General features: G+C 43.6%; 1 protein-coding gene and 1 long non-coding RNA gene across 4 annotated transcripts in view; one reads left to right on the top strand and one right to left on the bottom strand.

Moving 5' to 3' along the window:
- Positions 1-5,493: 5,493 nt before the first annotated feature.
- Positions 5,494-23,243, top strand: part of THRB (thyroid hormone receptor beta) — a 166,852-nt gene continuing 149,102 nt past the window's right edge. Inside the window, exon 1 of one of the 3 annotated variants that reach the window (XM_066991915.1) lies at positions 5,494-5,593. The gene's annotated coding sequence lies outside the window, so the exon portion shown is untranslated. Of the gene's footprint in view, positions 5,594-5,762; positions 8,998-13,982; positions 17,368-23,243 lie in introns of those variants that run through there. The other 2 variants (XM_048076050.2, XM_066991914.1) reach the window with 2 other exon arrangements.
- On the bottom strand, positions 8,293-9,877 carry LOC106030286 (uncharacterized). Its single transcript, XR_007168016.2, has 3 exons — positions 9,768-9,877; positions 8,980-9,113; positions 8,293-8,409 (listed from the first exon to the last, which is right to left on the bottom strand). It is a non-coding gene; the product is annotated as an uncharacterized lncRNA (long non-coding RNA).

The raw sequence follows: 23,243 nt of genomic DNA, 5'->3' as shown, positions 1-23,243 counted from the left end.
AGCAAATCAGCGTAGTAAGTACGAGATGCAAGACAAAAAATTGCACTCAGGTAAAACTAGGTTAGTCAGAAGTACATCCTGAGAGGTTCCGCTGGTTGTGTTTCTTTGTTGTTGTTGTTTATATGTTTTTGTTTTGTTTTGTTTCATTTTTACGCTATTTTTAAGAATTACTGCCAGAATCTTATATTAGCCTTTAATGCTCCATTGGCCTACCCAAGAGGCATTTGAGCTCTTAAGAAAACACTTCAGGCCTCTCTTTAGGTTCTGGGTGTTAATTGTCATGTAGCAAAGGACTCTGTCTGTTCTAGGAAGTATTTCTGTAGCTGTTTAAGTCTAAAAATGTGTTGTGAAATGACAGCACCAATTCTGCTCATGGCCAGTTCATACTATCAGCTAGCAGTAGAGCAGTTTTTGATCTAACATGGCTGTGTACTACTGGATCTAAACAATTCTTCACTCATTTCTTTCATCATTTAATATGGTCAGTGAGTAGAACCAAATAAAAGGAAGGAAGGTGGCTTTTTTTTTTTTTTAATTCCTCTTACTGAGGAATCTGTTTCCTACCTGGTCCCTGTATGAATGAGCAAGTAATGTCTTCTCTGAAATGAATTCCTCACCCACTAGTGAAACTGTGGATCTTAGAAGGAGTTTCTCTCTAAGGCTTTCCGCCTCACTGTTTCTGCAGACAGTTATAAGGAGAAATATGGATATACTTTGGTTAAAATGAGGCAGTGTATGGAAGTGTGCCATATGGGCACTCTGAACACGTATGCCAGCCTATTTCAACAGAAGAAATCTTGAGTAAAATTGCCATTTCAACCACTGCATGTCTAATACTGATATTAAACCAGTAATTCCCCCTGAGAGAATGATAACAGAATGGCATCTTTCAGTTCACTTTGGATTGGAAACAAGCAATGAAGCTGCTCATGCTTTAAATGTTCTTTTTAGAAACATCAAATGTCTTTATTCTCTGAAATCCATGTCTCAAAACCTGAGCAGCCATGCATTCCTATGGGTGCACAAACAGAAGAACATTTATGGCTTAGTCCTGTAAGACCTCTTCTTGCAGATCTCATCCAGCGATCACATGAAGAATTAACTAGGAGGGTGAGAGGAAGAGCTACAAGACTGGAGACGGAAGGAATGGCCACAGCAGAGCTATGCAGCTGGAAGAAAGTAAGGGCCCTGTGCCAGAGGAAACCAGAGGAGCTGTATGAAGACAGGAGCTGTCCAAGCAGACTGCTTTTTCTTCACTAGATGGGAATGACTGCAACATTGAGGGCTTTTCTCTCTCTGAAAATTTTCAGCTCTTAAAACAATTTTCTTAGAGCAACAATACCAGAGTAATCCGCAAAGTGATCTTCATTAATTTTGTCTGTCCCTTTATTTCTTCTGTGGATGAACATTTTTGTATGGTGAGCTGGCTGAAGCAAAGCCCATGGAAGAAGCTTTGGTCCAGATGAAGTTCAACTAGATAATTCACCTCAATGGATTGTTACACAATAGTCACTGCTGGTTAGTTTAAAACTAACAAGTTAAAACCTAGCTCCAGTACACATTGTGCAGCAGCCACAGCAGTGGCTGGTCAGCAAATGACCTAGCAAGCTAAAATACATCCTTCTCCATATAAGCTTTGCCTTTTTTTTTTTTTTTCAAGTGTCGAAAGGGAATTACTCTTGTTCAGAAACATCATTCTTCTAATAGTCTGTTATTACTGTAACTTCTCATATTGTCTATCAGCTTAGTCTAAAAGCAGTCGTTGGAGGAAGACTGAATGACAAAAACACGCTAATATGAACAACACAGAAGCAAAAATAAAAATAAAAAAATCACAGAAGCATTTGTCAGCCTTTATCTTTATTTGTTTTGTTGTATCTTGAAGCGATGTGTTGTATCAAGGAAAGTAATTACTATCAACACAGCTTTATATCCAGGTGCATGCACAGATAAAGCATGGGTGAAATGAGACAAAATACTCTGCTTGATGATTAACATTGAACATGGTTGCAATGAACAAGGTGATGCCAAAGCTATATGAAAGCCCACCAGAAAAACTCAGTGGAAAACCATTAAATGTTTTGGGTTTTCTATTGATTCATTATCAGAAAGGTTTAGACACCTAGACTGTTAGGCTCAACAGCAGCATGCTGAAATTTTATTTTGGTAGTGACATAGGTCTTAAATGGCCACTCGGATGAGATGTTAAGAGTGTCTGAAAAGGTGAACTAGAAGGCTGCTGTGCATGACAGTAACGACCATATGCAAAAATAATTCCAACAAGAAACCTAAAATTCAAGCATTGCTTTAAAAGGCAAGGGAGTGTAAGAAATGAGTCAAGCTGAATACCTTGGCAGTAATATACAAGCCAGTGGGGACATCTGGAAGGGAATAATGTCACAAATTGGCAAAGCAGCAACTGCATTTATCTGCTTAAATAAGATTCAGTCCCTGAAAATCTACAACTTAAAGAACAAACTGAATATTCAGTTCATGCTATTTTCAACTTAACAGATGGATGTGAGAGCTGGAAATCTACCAAAAGTATAGACAGTCATTTAAGAAGTCTGATAAAATACTCTGAAAAAAAACTTAGAAAAGTAATATTTTTTTTTAAATAAATGAATATATAGCATATTTTTTTTCCAGAATTTAACAATATCTTATGCCATATATCAACCAAAAAAAGAAGATGGCTGTATCTGGGATATGTGTGAGTAACTGGAAGGAAGAAACTCCAGTGTTAAAAGTATATTCAGAAGCAGAAGTACACACAAAAAGGGCGAAAAAAAAAAAAGGGCACCCTCTGCTGAACACTGGTAATGCCCATGGGACTTGGTAACGTGGAGAGGATGACAGTAACTGCTCAAAGAGATCAGAGGGTGAGGGGCTTCGCCGTGCCTGCCTGAGCCGCAGGTCCGTGACCAAGGACAGCTCCCGCTCAGCCCTGGGACACTTCTCCCTGGGACTCCAGAGCCCGGCTGCTCTGTTCCTGCTCGGAAGCCTGCTTTGGAACCAGCAGCTGCGACTTCAGAAAATAAGTATCTATATTTTACATGGACTTCTGTGAAATTAAAGTCATCAATATTGAGGGCATTTGTGAGTTCTTTGGAGTCTGTGCAACACACAGCAAAGTAAGCACTACAGCACGCTTCACGTGATTGCACTGTGTGGCTCAAAGTTTTAGAGTAGTTTTACTCCACTCATGTTTTTAAGGACAAAATCTGAGAATATGTCTTTTTTTTTTTTTTCCCCTAGAAAATACAGAAAGGCACTTCTTTTTTTATTTCTATACTTTCAAAGAAATCATTTGTGACATTACAGAAAATACTGCAACAATCTACGAGGAAGCATGAGTAGCAAAGCTTCAGACCCTCCTCCAGACATTGTTTTTCATTACACTGGGCCTTTTCTATGCTAAAATACTTCCCAGTTCCAGCCAGTTGTGTCCTCCTCTATAGTTCCTTGGAGTAGAAGGTATAAAACCGCACCAATAAAACCAAACGTAGATTAGAGGTATTTACTTGCTGCTGGATGGAACTATGGAGTTTCCACAAAACCCCACACCTTTAAGATGTATCTCAAGAAAGGTCTTGAGGACACCATGTTCTCTTGTCTCCTGGTGGTCACCATCCTTGCTCTTGCTCCTGGCTACATCACCCTCTTCGAGTGGTCAGCTGGCTTCCCTTGCCCGCCTACATTAAGATGAAGTTTATGTCATTACTCCCCTTCACCTTGCTCTTTTGTCATTGATTGCTTTTATTTAAGCATCATCCTTCTCCTCATCTTTTGTCCTATAACAGTGCAATTTCATCAGCTCTTTCGCTAGCTCATTACAATCCTGACTTACAGACCTTCCCCTTCTGTACAGAGCAACAAGCCGTGTTTGATGTAAATGATGGTATGAGAGATGAAGATGGTTTGATCGCACCTTATATATTTCTACTAGGTGAAAAACTGTACATTTATGTAAAAATGAATGTATTTAATTCAGCTCATTACCCCTTGCTATTTTAAAGCATGTAATTTTTGCTTTCTCTGGAGCAAGAACAGTCCTTCCCATTGGTTTTGGAAGACACTGAAACCTTTATAGACCATTGTTTGTTACAGTGAGTCCCAAAGTTGGAATATCCATGGGCGTGACTGGGGGAGACCCTCTGCAGCGTACTGCCAACAGTCAGGACCAGAGTATGAGATAACCTTAATAGAGAAGCTTGTCTGCCTGCCTGCACTATTTCCTGCTCGGGTCAATTCACATTTGTTGAGTTTTGTTGCCATTTGTTCAGTTACATGATTAAATTAATTGCAGTTTAAAATGCATGTTATGTTTTAGCTGGATTACGAAGACGCTGTGTGCTTTTTGTGTAATGGTAATTACACTGCGTACACGAGAAGTTAGACTTTCAATATATTTCAGTGCACTGTAGTCAGATGATTATTCTGATAGTTGAAAGGCACAGATGTTTTTCCAGGACTGGAATTCAGTGGCAACAGCTTTCACCACGTAAACATGATGCTGAAAACGCTGAGGCGCAGCGAGTACATGCAGCCTCCCCGTGCTGCATTTTCAGAGCAGAACAGTGTTGTAAGGGAACAGCGTTCCCGAAGTTTAAACGCTAATGGGACGGTATTTTAATCGTTTTACCACCTTTGAACTGCACTTCTGTCTCAGCTGTGGTATTATTAGCCTGTCTAGTCAAATTAATTGCATCCCCTCGTAGGAGTCATGTAGGCACTTAGCTTATTTATACATTTCCAGTGCAGGCAGCGCTGTGATAGCTAAACTATGCTTTGTCCTTCTCTTTTTTTCTCTCATTTCTTATTACACGTCAAAAATACTGGTGAGGGAGTTGCAGAGAGAAAAAAAAAAAAAAAAAGGTGTAATTTCCAGAGCTAATTAAAAGCCGTAAGCCGAACGTGCGTGGATTTTGGGTGCTCAGCAGACGAGCCTCTGCACCCGGCCACCGGCGGAAGAGCAATAAAACCCGAACCAGAGGCAACCCTCTGCAAACGGGGAGGGACGCGGTGTCGCCCGGGGGCTGGCCCGAAGAGCTCGGCGGGGCTGCAGCCCGCCGCCCCGCCGCCGCTCGCCCAGCGCGGATGGCCCCGCAGGACGGGGCTCGGCGCCCCGAGAGCCGCCTGGGCGCTCCTTCACCAGCCTCGGCCCCTCCGGCGCGCGCCGAGCTGTCCTCAGCGCAACGAGTTAATTAATTAATTCATTAATTGCCGAGCGGAGCGGGGCGGCCGGGTCCCTCCGTGTCCCTCCCCGCGGGGACCGCGGGCGCCTCGGGCCTCCCCGCGGCGGCGCCGGGCCGGGGCGCGGGGCCCCTCGGCGCCAGGCCGCGCTGCCATGGCGGCAGCCACCGGGCGCCCGGCCCGGCCCGGCCCGGCTCGGCCCGTCCCGGCCGCCTCCCTCCCCCCTCCCCCCCTCCCTTCTCCCTCCCCGTCTCCCTCCCTTCTCCCTCCCTCCCTCCCCGCGTCCTCCCGCGCCGCCTCCCCGCGGGGTCAGCCGGGGACGGCGCCCGCCTCCCGCCGCAGGAAGCGCCGCAGCCGCCCCGGCGCCTCCCGCTCGGCGCTCGCCGGTGGCAGGCAGGTGAGCCGGGCCCCGCCGGGCCCCGCGGCGAGGCGCCGGGGCTCGGGGGGAGCCCCCCGGGGCGGCGGGTGGGGGGCTCCGACGGGGGGCGGCGGCCGGCGGGGACGGGCTCGGGCTCGGGTTCGGGCTCGGGGGGTTCCCCTCCGCCCTCCGGGCGCGGTGGGCTGGGGGATGCCGCTGGTCCCCTGCCGGCGCCCCGATGGGTGCCCCCCGGCCGCATCCTGCTCCCCCCGGCCCCCGGGCGCAGGTGGCAGGCAGGAGCCGCGCGGGGTGCCGCCGTTTGTTCCTTGTGCTCGTGGCTACGGAGGGCAATCGGCCGGTGTTTTAAGCCCGGCGGGCGCCGCCGGCCTCCCGAAGGCAGCCGGGCGCCCCGCGGAAGCCATGTGCCGCCGGGCGCCCCGGTGCCTCTCGGGGAGCGATGCTCGGCACGGTGCGGGAGGCAGGGATGCGGAGTAACTTATCCCGAGTGCCAGGGCAACAGGTGGCAGAGCTGAGGAGAGGCTGCTCGTCTGGCATCCTCCTCCACCGGGGCACAGCCTCCCCGCTCGCTCGGACAGCGGCCAAGTGCCGCTGCCTGCGAGAGGCAGGATCCGCTCTTGCGATGTCTTCGATAAGGAGCCGAGAGGCTCGTTTATTTTTATGAGACCAGGAAGGCACCTCTGGGCGAAAAAAAAGAAACGTGTCGCGCTTGTGCCTCAGCCCTGTGAGCAGAGGAGCGGTGCTCGATGAGAAAATGGGGTCTTTTTGGGGTCTGATGCCGCTGCGTGTTCGGAGGCGACTTGTCAGGAAGGAAGCTCTGCTGAGCTGGGCGGCGTGCTCGGTCTGTGCGCGGGGTAGTCGGGAGGTGCGAGAGAGTGAAAAGCAGAGAGAGCCTCGATTAAAGTAAAGCGCTGCAGAACATATCTGTAGGGTAGCTACATCGGCGCTCTTTCACGTGTAAGAGACATATTTTCCCCCAGAAACGAAGTGTGCTGTAAAGAAAATACTGCGCGGGCTCTGAGAGACTAAACAAGTAGCGAAAGAAAGCAGAAAGATGATAACGTCATTAAAAGCCAGCAGGGTCTACGTTGAGAAGCAGGATTTCCAAAAGGAGTAAGACTTGGTTAACAATTCCAAGCAGAACAGCTTGTTGGTCTGGAAAAGTTTAAGGTCTTGGTCTTTTTCATTGCATCAATAAACATAAAATGAAAATATACAGCTTCTAGTATAAACTCATACTGAGCACTTGACATAAAACTCGAGCAGGACAAATGAAAAGGCATTGTTAGTAATAAAGTCTTGGGAAATGGTATCAGGATATATGAGGGAAATGAAGAAAGACATATTGTCTCGGATTTAAAAAGGAAATCTTTTAAAAATGAGGCCTAGTGGAAGGAAAGAATGGGAACCTGCTAATGCAACAATGCTTTGTTTTTATGGAAAAAGCTGAAATGGAAAACTTTTAAGGAAAAAATGGTTGGGGAAAAAAGTGAAATCCAATGAAATGTCTTTGATAGTAGTGGAAACCTTTCAGTAAAAATAAGTGCTCCAGATAAGATAAAAAAATTTCAGGTTATATTTGAGTTAGTTGACTGGAGTTAGAAGAGTCAAACACAAAAGAGGCAGGTTGGGAGGAGAAAATGATAAATTTATTTTCATCACATGAATCGTCCAGATCTGGAGATCAACCAGAGCACCAGCTCAGAAGAGAGGCAGCTCGTAGGAAAGTCATCGAAAAGAATGGCTAAAAGGGAGTGGGAAACAGAGCATCAGTAGGTAGCTGAACTGTGTCCGATCTTCCTGGAGACTTCTGTCTGGGAGGGAGGGTTGCCGAATTTCTGTCCTAGGGACTCGTGGGATAGTTTTGCTGTGTGGACACCAGATAACACCCTGAGATCTTACTGTTTTATTTTCTGGGCAAACAAAGATGCACTGGAGAAACCTGAGAAATTGTTGAATGCTCTTAAGGCTGATTTTCCAGGAAAGTGAAAAAGATGAAGCAGGAGAAAACAGCTGATACGGAATGGTGTGTCTGCCCTAGTTGGAGGATGTCAGAGGGAAGGCCAAGAAAGTTAACGAGGAAAAACTGAAACTCCCTCATGAGGCACTGCAAGCCAGGAGTGCTCGTAGGAAGTAAAGATTTTCTGTACAGCTGAAAGAAAGACAAAAAGATTCAGAGGCAATTTAGTGGAAGGTATCAGCAACGAGAAGGAGCAACTGTGATAGGGGCTGGTGTTCAGAAGCTCACGTACAGCAACATGTACATGACTATTCTGTATGTTACAGAGCATTGTGCAAAGCCCCGGGCACTCTAGAGCCCTTATCAACCCCTTATCAACCTGGGCCTTCCACGCCACAGAAAAATGAGAATTTCATTTAAAAGAATGGGGGAGGCAATTACTGCCTCTGGTTTCTTCATGCACCCAAAGCAGATGTAGAACTTTAAATGTGATGTTTGCCATCAAAAAAAATAAAAAGGAAAAACTGAGGAAAGCTTTTACAGAAAGGCAAAAGCAGTGAAATGTTGCAGTTATGCATAGATAGTTAAAGAAAAGGCATAAATAAATAAAATGAGAAAAACAAAATGTCTGTAGTAAACTTCCTAAGCCCTCCAGGTCAACAAAGCAATTCAGCAGTATTTGCAATCAGTTGTAAATAATGGCAGTCATTCACTACAAGAGGTAGTCTTACATAAGGATACATCCTTACGTAGACCTTACATTTAGGCCTGACCTTGGTTTTCTGAATACACAGCAGTCTGGTTTTGGTGCCTTACGAAGTTCATAATACTTCCATTACAATTCCTCAATTTGCATTTCAAAAAAAGTGCTCTGCAACTGAAAACATTAATTACATCATTTCTAATCAGTTAATCTTCTGTACTTAGCAGTTTAGTAAAATGTCAGGGAGAATACATGAAACCTATGAAACCTGAGGAAGCTAGGAAACTCAAGCTGGAAGAGGGCTGGAAATGCACCAGATCTTCCAAACATTTTTGGATTTTTATATTAATGGATTAGTGAACAAGTAATGGGAGGAAGAAAGAGAATCCGCACAAAGCTTTCAGCATATTAGCTGAAATATTGCAATTGTGTAGTGGCTATAATTTAAATGAGATATTGAGGAATGTAAAATTGAGTGCCTTATATAAAGGGAATTAGGGATTTTGTTATCATTCTTTTGTGAATTAACATTTTAGCTGTACTTAATAAATGTTAAGAGGTTCAGTCTAGCCATTTTTGGAAAATGACAGAATACAGAAGCCATGTGGCTATTTCAGACAGATGTTTTCCTTTAGGTTTCTAGAGATGGGCGCAAGAGAAACCCTTGCCTTTCTTCTGTATGGCTAGGTCCTGGTGGTTACCTTTGATCAAGCTCGTGGTAAAGTAAAACTTCAGGAAGTTTACCTGTCCTCCTGACAAAAGGTAAGGAGATTTTTGTTGAGAAGTTTGACTTCTGAATGACCGTTTCCAGCATGAGTTCAGGGAATATAATACTTTGCGTGGAGATGATTGATGAGATCCAATTTGTATCTAGCCAGCTGAAGACCAAATGGAAGAGAAAACTGAGTAACTAAAATTGATAGGAAGAAACTTAGTGGGTCTGTGCCAACATTGTAATTAAACAGGGTTTGGAGTAGAAAAAGTTTGTAGTAACCTTCTTAATTTTCTTAGTATAATGGCAGGTTAATATCCTTTTAATTAAAAAAAAAAGTTAATAAAAAATAAAAGGGAACTGTAAATAAATAATAAACTAACTAACTAAATAAGCTTAGTAAAGTGGGGCCACTGATATGAAACTACAGAACAAGTGCATATCTAGAATGGAAAACTTAAAAGTTTTTACTATACGGGTGCATGTTTCGTTCTCCTTTGGTCTAGCCAGGGTATATGGATTTTGGTTCTTTTACCATGCTAGTTTTTTAATTTTTAATTATTGTTTTTCACAATAAGGATGCATGAATTATTTGCTGTTTTGAGATACAATAGGAGATATACTTAGGATCTGAAATCTATCGTGTCCTCTGGGATTTAGCTGTATGATTTCATTAGATTTAGAGTTACTGCAGTCAGTCTAGAAATGTGCAGATGCTAAACATAATGCAGAATTTTAATTATTGTTTACAGTTAATTAAAATGCTATTTTTGTTTGGTTTGCTTCCCTTTGGCATCTTCAAGTCCTAATTAATTCTTACCTGTGGGTGGTGGGATTAGGATTGGCAGCAACCCGCACCTCGAACAGCCCACCAGCACCTATGGCTGTACATGCAGTAGTCCTGCAGAAGCAGAGATCAAATTCTTGAGAAGTTAGATAAAGGTGGCTATTGTTGTTGTTGCCAAGATTATTTTTATCGTATTGTCAACATATGTGTTAATGTACAAACGTGCAGGTGAGGTACAGAACTCACGAAACTCATAAAAAGGTGAAGACTTGGTATACATGTGAAATTACAGTGCTGAAGACGAGATGTATAGAAAATGTTAAAGGGGAGCCAGTGTTCGCTTGACATATAAAGGAACAGGTTGGCACTGTTCCTTCTGGTGAACTACTCAGTGACATTTATGACACTGATAAAGAAAATCTGTGAGCAAATACGATTATCTGATGTGGTTCAAGAAGCGGCTCTTTGGCACTTCTCTATGGAGGTGGTATTTTCAGGTGCATACCCAGATCGTGATTGAGGGTTTGGTTTGATTTTTTCCCTTTCCTTTCCTATAATGTTGCAGTTGAATCGGAATACTGTAAGTTTTGTTTTGTTTTGGCTTAGAAGTGCTTCTGTAATTGGTTTCTAGAGCTTTCTTGATTTGACCTAATTGGACGTTTTGGAAGGTCGCCAATGTACAGACTAGGATTTTGCCAGTTTTCTGTCAATGATTAATAAAGCTCATTTGAAGGATCAATTAGAGTTCCAAAATGAAGATTTTGAACTGGAATTTTTATAAAACCAATGAGTGCTGTTTTATTAATGGGTATTCTCAATGTTGAAGGCTGACATATGGCACTGCAGTGAACTGTAAATGTACATTTCCTTCCAGAGAATCCCCTCCCTTCAGGTGATTATTACATTGTACCAGGAATTCTATGGACAGGATTGAGAAACACTTTCATTTTGCTTCATAATTACATTTTTGGCAAAATTCAAATTGTTGTTTTTAAAAAAATCATTAGACCATTAAAAACTAGTTTTAGCAGGAAAGATTTGTTCAAAGGTGAATTACTAAATTATTTAGCACCATAAAGGCTCTTTATGGTGCTAAAAGTGTAAGCGCCGGCTTTCTAAAAAGTCTTTAGAAAGAACAAGTAACGGCTATTGATGTGTCTGAAGGACTAGTGAATGTAAAGAAATGAAGTGATATGTTTGGAGGAAGGAAAATCAGGCAGTGCATACAGTCATCAGTTTCTAATCATCCTCAACTCCTCCCTGAGCTCTCATTTTTATAAAGATAATTAAAAAGCAAAGTGCAAGTTGTTCAGCCAGTTTTAGCACATCTCTAATTTGTTCATTTCCCTGGTACACGGGTATAGATTTGATGGAAAGGTTTTTTTGTTGTTGTTTTTTTTTTCTGAAGAGAGGGCTGACACTAGTGGATAAGGTAACAAGCAGGAGGTTCCCACATGTTGGAATTAGCTACTTATCTGTCTCATCCATTGCTTGTTTGTTCACGTTTTGCTCATTCAGATGTATCCTAAAGAAAAGAGATTTCCAGCTATTAGGGTAGCTCCTGTTTCTAATTTGTTCCAGGAGTTCATAGCCGTGGGTCTGAGTGCACCAGGCAGGATCTGTAGGTGTTTACATACTACTTGTCATTGCGATCATAATTAGCTTTTTAATTTTAATGTTACTGGGCTTTGGCTGACCAGGTAACTATGAAACGCATGTCCTCCAATTACATTTATGTTCTTTTCTGCATGGTGAATTCAGAGTGGAAATGATTACGTCTGTCATTTTTTCATGCCTCCTTGGTGCCACTGTTCAGGTAGTGGTTTCTACCAATAGATGTGTACACAGAGTGCTGTGTGCTGTGTTGCTGTACTTACTCTTCAGGAATAAAACCTAAGCCTTCACTGAAGTACTTTCCTCTGCAAAGATTGACGCACGTTTGGTATCACTGCCACTCTGCTTCAGCAAGCTTATGCTGTGTAAGGTCACTTGAACAGCCAGGGCTTTCGCTCAGGTAGGACTGACTCCTCCTTGGCAGGTTCTACAGAGAGATTTTTCAAGCTGTCCTCCAAAGCATCTTTGGGGATTCCTGGCAGATCAGGTGTTCTAGGGGAAGGAACTGCTTCCTTTTTCAGACACTGTTAGCATAAGTATCACAACACGAAGCCCATAATCACACTCAGAAGACGCTTTCCTCTTGTAAATCAGGCAAATCTCGCTTAAATTGGCATTTACTGAAATAGGACTGTTGGAACTGTACCAGTTCTACATATTACACCGAGCAGGTATATATACTACACTACGTGCTACGCTTGCAGTAAAAAATTGCAAGAGGCATTCTAAAATAACAGAATTACAGTATTATACAATTATAGCATTTCTGCTAGCACCATGGTAATATTTCTTTTCCATACCTTTGAAGAGAACTTGGAAACCAAAATGCTTCAATGAAAACTACATGCCTAAATTATTCAAAAAATCCAACTGTGATTGGATTCGGGATGAAAAAGTAAACTGAGCTCATTCATTCCATGTTTTAGGCCTGCTGAAGTAAAGCTTAGAAAAAGATCGTTAAAGCAAGAGATGGAGAATGAAGTAGAAAGATGAGAGTGCATTGTTTTACGTTTTCACTTACTGAAATGAGTAGATGTCCTGATTTTCTCCAGAGAAGAGATACCAGGCTTCTAAGTTCTGTTCTGAGTTTAGCAGAAAGGTTGAATCTAAATTTCTAGTTTTTATCACTTTATGTTTCCTGGCATCCGTATGTTTCTTGCTAAGTGTTCCATAGTAATGCTCAATTACGAATAACACATTGATTTAGAATACGACGAGCTGCTCATTCCATCAATTAATCCCCCCCACACCTGGTAGTTGAGGTCTGAATGGTCTTAGATTAGGAATGAGAGAATTTGCTAAGCTCTTGCTTCTGTCAGGCCTCCAAAATCAAACCTCTACCCAGCGGGTTTTAGCTTTCCCTCAAAGTAACCCAGTTATAATTATTGCAACTGCAGGAGTCTTTCCAAGCCCTAATCTTTTAACTGAAACCACAGTGGTTTGGGACAAAAGATCTGGTTTCAATAGGACTTCTGGCCATCTTTCCACTTTACCTTCTTACAGAGCTGCGTTCATGCTTGCTTTGATTCGTGTTGAAGGAGACGTCCCTTATCCACCACTGAAAGGGAGCTGTATGGAAAGCTTTGGTGGCGTCACACGTGTTTCAAACTAGAGACTTTTCTGCAGGTCAGTTAAATGCTGTTTCTTCTCGCCTGACAGGATGTCCTCACTACTGTCCCAGTCTCATCCTTTGTCCGTTCCACTCAATATGAAGGGAGACCTACACATCTGAGATAATGAGCCTGTCATTTGTCATCTACTTTTTCAAATTAATATTAGTTTATTAGTACAGCTTCTGCTGTGTATTTTTATGAAATCCCAACTAGGCCCACTGTCATTTTTGTGAGATTTGGAGTCATAAAAATTGTCATCACAGGTGGCAGCACAAGAATGACCTTGATTATTTCTCCAGAAGATAAGAAGGATGAATGACCATTTTTGTTTACTCAGTAGCCCTTCTAGCCCAGTCGCCTTTGACTGTTGCTGACAAGTAGAGGATGTTCACTGTAAGACTGGAAGAAATAGGATAAGTGTAGAATTTCCTAACTCCTGGCAGTCAGAGGTTATGGGAATTTCCTGAGCCAGAGATTTCACTGGATTGCATCATCATGTTTACTAGCCATTGATAGACTTATTGACCATAAATTGTCTGGTCTGTTTTGAACTTTTTTGAACCTCCACATCATCCTTTGATGACAGTCCAAATAGCCTTTTTTAGTAAAACAGTTTTTGCAATAAAAAAGGAGAATATGCACAAATTCCTATTTAGTCTGGAAGCCTGCTTCAGTGTAGGAGAGCTCAGACTGCCTTCCCAAATACTTTGTTGTTGCAGTTTAGAAACACAGATCTAAAAAATTTTTGGTGATAACTTAATCTTGCTGTTTCTCTTTCCATGCATATTTTGTTGCCTTGTTCATTTGGTTTTGTGGACTAAGCATTAATCTCCTGTGTGCCGCGTGCATCCCTGAATAGCTTGAAAAAAAATCCCTTGCTGGATTTTTCATGCAAAATCAAAAATGGATATTTGTTCAAATGTGTGGTGATGTGGACTGTGTATTGGGAGGTTAGATTGTGCCTCTAGGTTTGTTTCTTTCACTTGCTTTCTTCCTTGTTATTTATTTTTCTTTTCTGTTTGCCTGGATTTTCATACGTCTCTTCTCTTCTCACACATCTGCTGTGGTTCCCTTTGAATTCTGATGATAGAATGGAATTGGATGTCTGTGCAAAAACAAAGTATTATTTCATTAGGTTATTTTTAGGTTCCCCAGAAGTTTTGAAACAGACATAGATTGCACTGTATGGTAAACTGGAAATCGAAGATGGAAAGAGTTACAGTTAAACAATATATAGTATTAGTGGTTTAGTATTGAATTCTTACAGTAAATGGATATTTGCCCCACACAAAGACTATAGGATGTTGGCCAAATACCTTTGGTTTCCACTAAAATGTTTCAGTCTTTCATGGCATTTAGAGCAGACTGGCTTCAGCTATCATTAATAATAAATGGAAGTTATTCTAAAGTCGTTGTATTCAAGTACTGCCTGGTGGTTTTGATGTATGCATAAGCACTGGTCATTCATGGTTTAAAGAGGGACCCACATGGGATGCTTATTGTTGTGGTGAGTCACTCCTGGTAGTCCAAAACGTGAATTATGCTTCCCTGATTTCCACATTCATTGTAAGGTTTTTAAAATGAAACAATTTGGATTTTCTTTGCCAAAAGGTAAGGTTCTCATTTAATCAGAAGACTCCACAACAATCTTAAATTACTGAAGCTTTGGGCTGCTGTACCGTAACTGATCTTGTCTTCAAACTCCATTTTCTCGTGCACTGTGGTGCATGCTATTTCAGAGGCTTGAGGAAATGAGAGGTCTGGAAAATTGCAAATAGTAGGGAAAACTGAATGTTTTGTAAGACCCTCCTTGAGCAAGTGATTAGGGGCTCCCCTGTCCACCAGATAATGGTGGCCATGTGATTCAGCTGCTGTCTTGTTCTATTGGTCTGTGCTATCTGCCTGCTGGTGGATAAGCAAATAAGTGGCTGCCCCCCAAAAACCAACCAAACAAACCAAAAAAACAACAAAAAAAAAACAGCTGAGGTTTTTAATACTTCCAAGAAAGACAAATCCGTTTGTATATGAACGGATTTGCTAAGCAGCCAATCTCAATTCAAAGATCTATAGGGCAAAACAAGCAAATAACCAATAAGAAGGAAATCTGCAAGTCGATGGTAGATTCAAGACATCCATTGCCGTTAGAAAGTCCAGCTGAACTAAAGTTCTCCTCTGCCTGCCCACCCCCAATGTGTTGGTTTGGAAGCCAGGCAAAAAATACTTATGATGAAAAGTAAATAGGAATAAAAAGCTGAAATCCACCACGGTACCAAGTACTTTCTTTACGTTAAAATGCAAAAGAAAAAGTACTGTTTCATCGAGAAGAGCCTCATGCCTTGAAAGATTTGCAGATACTCTTCCAGCTCACCTCAGAGCTGGATTTTGTCATATGCGCTCCTGCTCCAGCTTTTGGTCATTTACAGAGGTCATCGTTAGCTTGCTTTTACATTGAGGGAAGTTTCTGCCTCTTGTGTTTGGGAACAAACTCATGACTCACATGAGTAACTGATGCACTGGGAGTAAAAATGGCTATGGCCATTTTTAGTCATAATGTCACAGAGGGCTTAGGGTCCTGGATCACCTAAATCCGGGGCTCTGTGCTTCACTGGTGTCCAGACCACACAGCTGCACTACCCTATGTCCAGCCTCTTCGTTTGTCACTGAAATGCCGTTGGGTCCCCTTCCATCGCTTCCCCCAGTCCTGCCCTACTGCCTGTGAGGGACTTGCAGTCCACGCACGGTAACATCCTCTGGCCAGGCAGGTGGAACGGCTGCAGCTGAGTGAGGAACCGGGAGCAGAGATGTCCTGGTGTTGAGATGCAAAGTCAGTGGCTGGCGGGGCGCTTTGAGACACTGACGTATCCCTTCCTAACCATGTTTTTGTCTTTCGCGGGGAGCAGCACTAGAAGGCGTCACAACGTTGTGCCTGTCGGGTATCCGCCAGCACTTGCCGTTGCCGTCAGTGGATGGTGGTGTGGAGCGGTTCGTGTGACGGGGACGATGACACAACTTAGGGCTCGTATTGTCACCGTCACGTGACGCCGTGTCCCCACATTTCAGTCATTTCAGAGCAGTGCATCACTGCCCCACTGGCTCACTGTGTGCTGTGTTTAGCAGCACGTATTTATGACATGGTGAGCGAAGAATGAAGTTTAACTCATGTCCTTAACTAACCCTTAAGTGAGGGATTAACTGCCTACTGCATTCTTCTACCAAGTATTAATCACTTAGCATTATTTTCATTTTTTAAAAGTCTTTTGTTTCCGTAGTATGTCAGTACACAGTTTGATTTGAAATCACGGGTGTTCAGGGGCTGCTGAAGCATTAGTCATGCCATTACTGCTGTCGGGCTGACAAGGGACCTGTTGTGTTATGGCTTTGGGTGAAGGAAAAACTGCATGCCGATGGGCTGCAGTTCAGTTATCGACGTTCACTCCTTCTTCACAAACCTGTCTTCCTGGCTGTGGTAGAGTTAAAAAATAATTACAAGTTTTTCAAAGGATCACCCACATACACATGGTATGAGAGTTCTTTTCTTTGTTGGTTTCATTTTATTTGTACATGACTCACTCTTGGCAAAATGAGTGAGCCTCATGAGCCTGTAAAAATTCTGTTTGGATTAAGTGATTTGCATTAAATGATTTATAACTGCGAGAAGGGTTTAATATTCCTGTAATTCCTCAAGGAAAAACAAACCGATCTTATTCTTTCAAGTAGCTATTGCTATCACGCCTGTGCCTTCAGCCGCCATCTTCCTTCCAAGTCGATAGCTGCTAGTGGGACCCTAGGTATTTCCCCTTCCCTCCCCGCCTCACGAATTATGGACCGCTTGGTGGTCGGGATGCACTGCCGTCTTCTTCTTAGCACAGCCTTCTGAGTGTGACCACAGGTCACAGAACGTATGGCTCCCCCGTACTTGCCACCAGCAGGAAGAAACCTTTCAGCGAGACGTTTCTGAGACCCAACCACCCCAGCTGTGTAGGCCAGCACTGAGGTGCCTCATCCCTGCCTGCTCCCTGTGGGGCTGGCTCCCCAAGCCCAGAGACCCCCAGGTGCCCCATGGCCCCCCGCACCCCTCGGTGTCGTGCTGTGGTGCTGCGTCCCCTCACCGGGGGCACAGAAAGCCCCTCGGCCGCGTGTCTGCCGCCTGAGGTGCCCGCAGGACAGCAGCTGGCAGGCTGCGCTGCCTTCAGCCTCTGGTCGCACGGAGCCCTCCTCCTCCTCCTCCTCTTCCTCCTCCTCCTCGCCGTGTGCCCGGCCGCCGCGGCGGGATCTTTCCCCCGGCCAGCCCCGCATCCCCGCGGGTGCCCCCGCAGCCCCGCTAAGCGGCGTTGCGTCAGGCCGGGCCGCAGGGCGCCGCGGGCCGGCGGAGGCGCGGCGAGGCGAGGCGGTGGCGGCGGCCGGAGGTGAGCGGCGGGCGGGCGGCGCCGGGGGGCGCAGCGCGGCGGGTGCGGGGCCCCCCGGGAGGGGGGGAAGCCGGGTCACGGCGGCGGGGAGGCGGCGGCGGGCTGCCGGTAAGGGGGCTGGGGGCCGGAGAGTTCGCCCGGTGAAGTTGCGTCCGACTTCCCCGACCGGCAGCCCGCGGAGCGCGGAGGGAGGCTGGCAGGCTGCCCGGGACGGGACGGGACGGGACGGGACAGCACGGCACGGCAGCACCTGCTCTGCCCAGCCCGGGGACGGGGCCAGCCGGGACCCCGGCACCGGGAACGGGCACGGCACCGGCAGGGCAGGGGGGGCATGGCGTGCCCGAGGGGCTCCCCGCGGAGCGGAGCGGCTCGGCGCCGAGACAGCGCGCTGGGCTTTTCTGGTTGCTGTTTCCCCAGCTCCCGCTTCGGAATAAAGCTTAGAGGAGAAGCAGAGCAGAGGGTTTGTTATTTATGAGAAATGTCCGTGGGGAGGATGTCATTTTTGTGATCAGTGCAATGCCATGAGCGAGCGGCGCTGCCTTACGATGGGAGCCTGGGGTTCCCTCCTTTACTTTGGACAGTATGTCACATAAACCCTTGAACATATAACGTTTTTAAAACCGACTTGATCGTGGAGAGAAGCTGGGCTAAGTCAGTGGGAAGCACAGCCCTTCGTTTTCTCCTAGAACAGCTGTTGAAGGGACAATAACAACAAACGTTTTGTGAAACTGGATATGCCTACTTCCTTCCTCACCAGACTTTTATTTATTTATTTGTGTTCCTACTAACCGGCTCTAAATCACCCTTCGTAACAGTCCCGGGGCCCTTGAAATGGCCTCAGCCTTCCTTCAGCTAATTATGACCTTCGGGTGAGTCCGTGCGCTCCCCCGTTACTCGCTGACGATGGAGCAATCTGCGGTGAAACCGAGGTCTCCGCCGCGTGATGGTCCCGACGAAACGCCGTCGTTCCATGGCTCTGTCCTGCAAGAGGGGGGACGCAACGATGCGGTTCGTGTCAGCTTTTAGCTGTACGGGCTGTGATGTTCAGAGCTGAAATGGCTTGAACCAAGGTCTGCTAGAGTTGATGGAAACCCCCCCGTGTGATTTTAGGGGGTTTGGATCAAGTCTTGCATGAACTGGTGTCGTGCACGTCATGTCTCCTCTGAACTGGTCAGTGCTTTTGGAATCGTTGCGTATCCAAGTCATTATATAAAGCCAAATTTGTTGTGCTTTCTCATTGTCCTGTGCGGGAACGTTCTTGCAGTTTGCTGAATAGGAAGCAAGCTTGGTGCTTTGGTTCACCCTCTTGTAGGATGTGCTATTAATTTTATTATACGATCATTTCCATTTATGTGAGGACCCTGTGTATGCTTTTTCCAAATTTCCCCCAAAGTAGGAGACTTAGAAAAAGTGAATCTGCTTTCACTGAAGGCTGCTTCTCCAGAGGACAGGTTTCTTCAGGTATTTTTCAAAGAGTTAATGGCAGTAGAACATCTGAAGTCATGAGATGTGCTTTCTCTGATGTGTGTATTGTACTTCTCTTGTTCAGTATACTGTTGTTACCTGCTTTTTTTTTTTTGCTTTTATTTATATTTTTTTTTAATGTGGAGGGGAGAAAGTTGCAAGTGGTAACAGATACCGGTGCTTCTTAAAGAAGCTTTAAGAGTAACACATACCTGTGGTAGACATGTATCCTCCTGGCTTCCCTGTTGATGATGAGCAGGATTTTTCCTCTTGGCTTTATGTAAAAATCCAGCCAAGAGAAAAGCAGGGAGGAGAAGGATTACTAAACTTAAATCATGGAAGATTGTCAGAGTTTATTGTCTAATGTAGCCTGTCTTGAAATTTGATTCTGTTTGGAAGGGAATCAAGAGATGAAACCTCAAAAAAGCCACCTGATTTGAGGCAGGACATCCTCCAGCAAGAATCTCATTTGCTACAGGAAGGGTGAGACCAGGAATTTTGGCTTGCTGGAAAAGGAAACTCTGGAGCTCATTATCTCTTCTCCATCGTATTCTGGTTTACTGATTTGGGGTTTGCTTATTACTAAAAGTTGAGGAAGGCAAAAGAGGCATGAATATGAAGAAGCTCAGGTAAATAGCCTGGGATGAGGGAAGCCATTAGAAGGAAGGTAGCACAATTTTTATGGGTCCTCGTGTTTTGTATTTCCTTATCGGACTTGAGAAGCGCTAATTCTTCCAGGCAAACAATTTCGCTCTTTAACTGGAGATCTCTGTCATAGCAGAAGGCAGAGCTGTAGAGCAGGGTGCAGAGTAGCAATGCGGAGATGTGTTATTTCTTCTGTCGTGTCCTTCTGCGTGCTGGATTTCCAAAATAGATGAGAATCTGGCATCTGGAGGAAGGGAGGAGGTATGCTGAGGGCTGTCCTCCCGCCCACATGGAGTGAGGCAGAAGATGCAATGGCTTATGGAGTGTATGGTCAGGATCTAAATTTATGAAATTTGTCAGAGGGGGCCAGTCAGGAAAGATTTCCCTAGTATTTCCACTGTTCATCTTTGTCCCCTCCTTTCTAAATTTTGGAAATGGTTACATATGCAGTACTAGATTCTGTCCTACATGGCTCCATTTGAATAAATGAATGCTGTCCAGTAACTCCAGGTTTGCAACAGCAGAATCCTGCTAGGCTGTGAAGGTACTCCTTGTATCTGCTTACCTGAAGAAAGGCCCCCGGGTCTTTGTGGAAGTCTGTACTGGCAAGTGCAGTGTAGGTATGTAAGTCTGGGGGTCTGCTTGAATTAATTTAACCCATCAAAGAAGTGAGCAGAATTACCAACATAGCTGTTAGCGTGGCCATGCTGGTTTTGATGCTTTTTGAACTTGTCATTGAGCATTGGAGGAATACTCTGTCTTCTCTGGGATGAGCTGGGATTTTACATATTTTACAGGGATAACTAAACAAGTAACCCATGTATTACAAGAAGCTTTGTTATGAAAATGAAGGGCAGACTATAAATAAACCTAATTTCTGTGTAAAGATTAAAGAATTGTATTTCAATTCTCTGTTATTTCATCAGCTGTTTGTGGTCCGAGATGACATTTTGAATAAAGTAAATGAATCTTGCATAAGTTGTTTCTCTCATTTAATTCACAACATGTGAACGACATCGTTTCCATTACTCATCACAACTACTTTAATCATGCTGTGGTAGGGGGACAATGCTAGTAAAAAGACTGATTGAAAAAGTTGGTTCTGTTTTTAACCTTTTCAATTTATGGTCACATTGCCAAGATGTGTGCAACAGCCTGAAACTAGGCAGGATGAAATTGTAAGCAAATAAAATGCCTTTTTAAAATATGAACATTAAATTGTGTATCCAATTCGGAATGCTTTTGATCATAAAAATCTCATTTTATCCTAATCTATTGTAGTTTATTAGAAATTAAAGGTCCTGTGAAACTTAAACCAATGAATTGGTCAGAGAATAAAGTAATAAACTGCAGTTTAAAAAATTACTGTATGTCCTCACATATCTTTAGTACATAGAAGTGTAATTTTTACTGATGAACTAAAGTGGCAAATACTCTTATGTTACAATTAGATTATATGCATGAAAGCAGTGTGATCATTCTAGATTACAGAGCTGTTCTGTGTCCTCCGGTGAACCAAACACAATAAATTAGGATTCTGTTTTCCATGGGAAGAAATAAAAGGACCAGTTGTCAAGCTGCGTAATAGGAAGGTAGAAAACAGGGCAAGGAGATCAGTGTTTCCTGAAGTGAATTTAGAGTCAAAATGCAAGTCTTTCTTTTGCTGGATGAGGAGGGAGTGAAGTTAGCACTTGTAGAACCAGATTACTTATACGTCTGCATACACAATGCATACTTTTTTAAACTCAGAGAGAAGATCATTAATTATTTCTGCCTATTTTAACACTGATGTTTGGACGCCTTCTGGATTACTTCATCGAAGTTGGTAGGAGTTAACTGCAATGCACAGGTACGGCAACATTACTTGGCTGTAGGATATGCTTTGGAAGAACTGTTTTGGTGTCAGAAAAGAAAGGAGCTCTTTGAGGAAAGTTAGAAGTACTTTCCAACTAAATAAGTTGTTGGATCATTGGACAGTTGCTCAGTAATTGATATCTTATTGACACACATATGTATAAACCATCTATATTAAAAATACTAACAAGAAAAGTATATTTCTGTGGGTTAGAACAGCTACTTTCATCGCTGCAAGACTGCTTCATGGTGTCAGACATGACATGTTTGCTCTCATTACTTACAGCTGTACAGTGTTCTTGAACTCTGGGCCTTTTCCTCTCTCATGCAGACCTTCACATCTTTCTTCCACCCTCTTGGTTTTGCACCTTGGCCTCCCTTAGTATGTTTTTAACTCTGTACCTCCCACCCATGACTTTGCATCATTTCCCTTGACCCATCTATGCCCACTACTTGCCGGATGCTCCAGCCGAGCTATATGTCAGCAGGTATGGAGGGCTGCTGCTACTGCTGCTTGGTTTCCTACCTAGAAAAAGAATGAGCACTAATAAATTGGAGGCATTTCTTCCTTAGTATTATTTTTTTCTCTGGCCTTTAGTACAGCCTTGTCATTCCTGGTCCATCTGCCTACTTCCTTGCCACTCTTGACAGGTGGGATTGGCATTGCATGACATCATACCATCTGTTTTCTAGCTTTAAGTTTAAAAACATATATTTCCATGGTTTATTAATTTACTTCTTTTTCTCTTTCAATTTTAATATATATCAAACAACTTCTAAAAAATAGGGTGCATCTGTGCGCAAGGTGCTTCAAGTATAGTTAGGACCTGTAGCATTTTTGTGTAAGGCTTAGAGTGACTTTGTTCGTGGCTTCAGAAAATGGAATGGTTTATCTTAAGCTTTGTTTTTTAACGCATGTGTATTAGTTTCCATACTGCATTTATTATCTGAAAAAAAAATTAAAAGATAAGGTGATGTACATTATCTGCTTAGGTAAACAGGGAAAGATTTTGTACAGTTGTATTTGTGTAAATCCATAATATACATGCATATCTGCATTAAAAGAGTGTTAGCCTATAAAGCATTTGTGACAAATTTCTTTTTTGAAGCAAAATGAGTACTTTCGTTAAATATTAATGTACAATTTTATTTCTACAAATACAGGGAATTATATCTGGAACACAGAGTACTTCATATGCCCTGTTGAACTCTATGCAATTTATGTTGTACCATTTGGCTGATGTGACTTGCTGAAGTGATTTGGGTTATTGAAGTGCTGTTTGTGACTAGAATGTAACAGCTTAGCTGGGCCAGATGACTTGGATCATCTCTTTAACTGCATAAGTTACTGATTATTAAGGTTATAATGTCAAGCACTAAGGAAAAGAAATACTAAAATTAAGGTTGATCATGTAGCCTTCATTCCAGGATCTTTGAGAATATGCAGATAAATTAAGGTTTAGAGTTCATGGACAGTAGAGCTTCACTGTTCAGGGTACTTAGTGTGTAGTGATAGTTGTGTTTGAAAACTACAGCTCCTATTAACATTACTTCAATCGATAAAATTTCTGAACAACAGATCCCGAGAAGTGCAGTTGGTTATGTACAATATGGGGAGCATGTGGTCTGTGACTGCGAGTTGCACATGTAACCATAATTTGTCACTGATTATTGTGAATTTTGAGTTGAAAACCACTTAGAAGATGTCCACCAAGAAGGTATCAAACCTTATTCTCCAGCTTAGCATTCAACTGTTGTAAGCCATTGTAAGTGTTGTAAGTGGGTCGCACATGCACTGCCTGGCTGTCTCTGACAGGGTCCTTTCCAAGGAGCGGGTGGTGGCACTGTGTTTTGTGAGGCAGAAGGATCTGCTGCTGTGATGCCTTCAAGAGGCCTCACATCAGAAAACCCTC

The sequence above is a fragment of the Anser cygnoides genome, chromosome 2 (assembly GCF_040182565.1).
Source record: "Anser cygnoides isolate HZ-2024a breed goose chromosome 2, Taihu_goose_T2T_genome, whole genome shotgun sequence".
NCBI classification, from domain to species: domain Eukaryota; kingdom Metazoa; phylum Chordata; class Aves; order Anseriformes; family Anatidae; genus Anser; species Anser cygnoides.
This window is presented reverse-complemented; position numbering and strand designations above follow the sequence as displayed.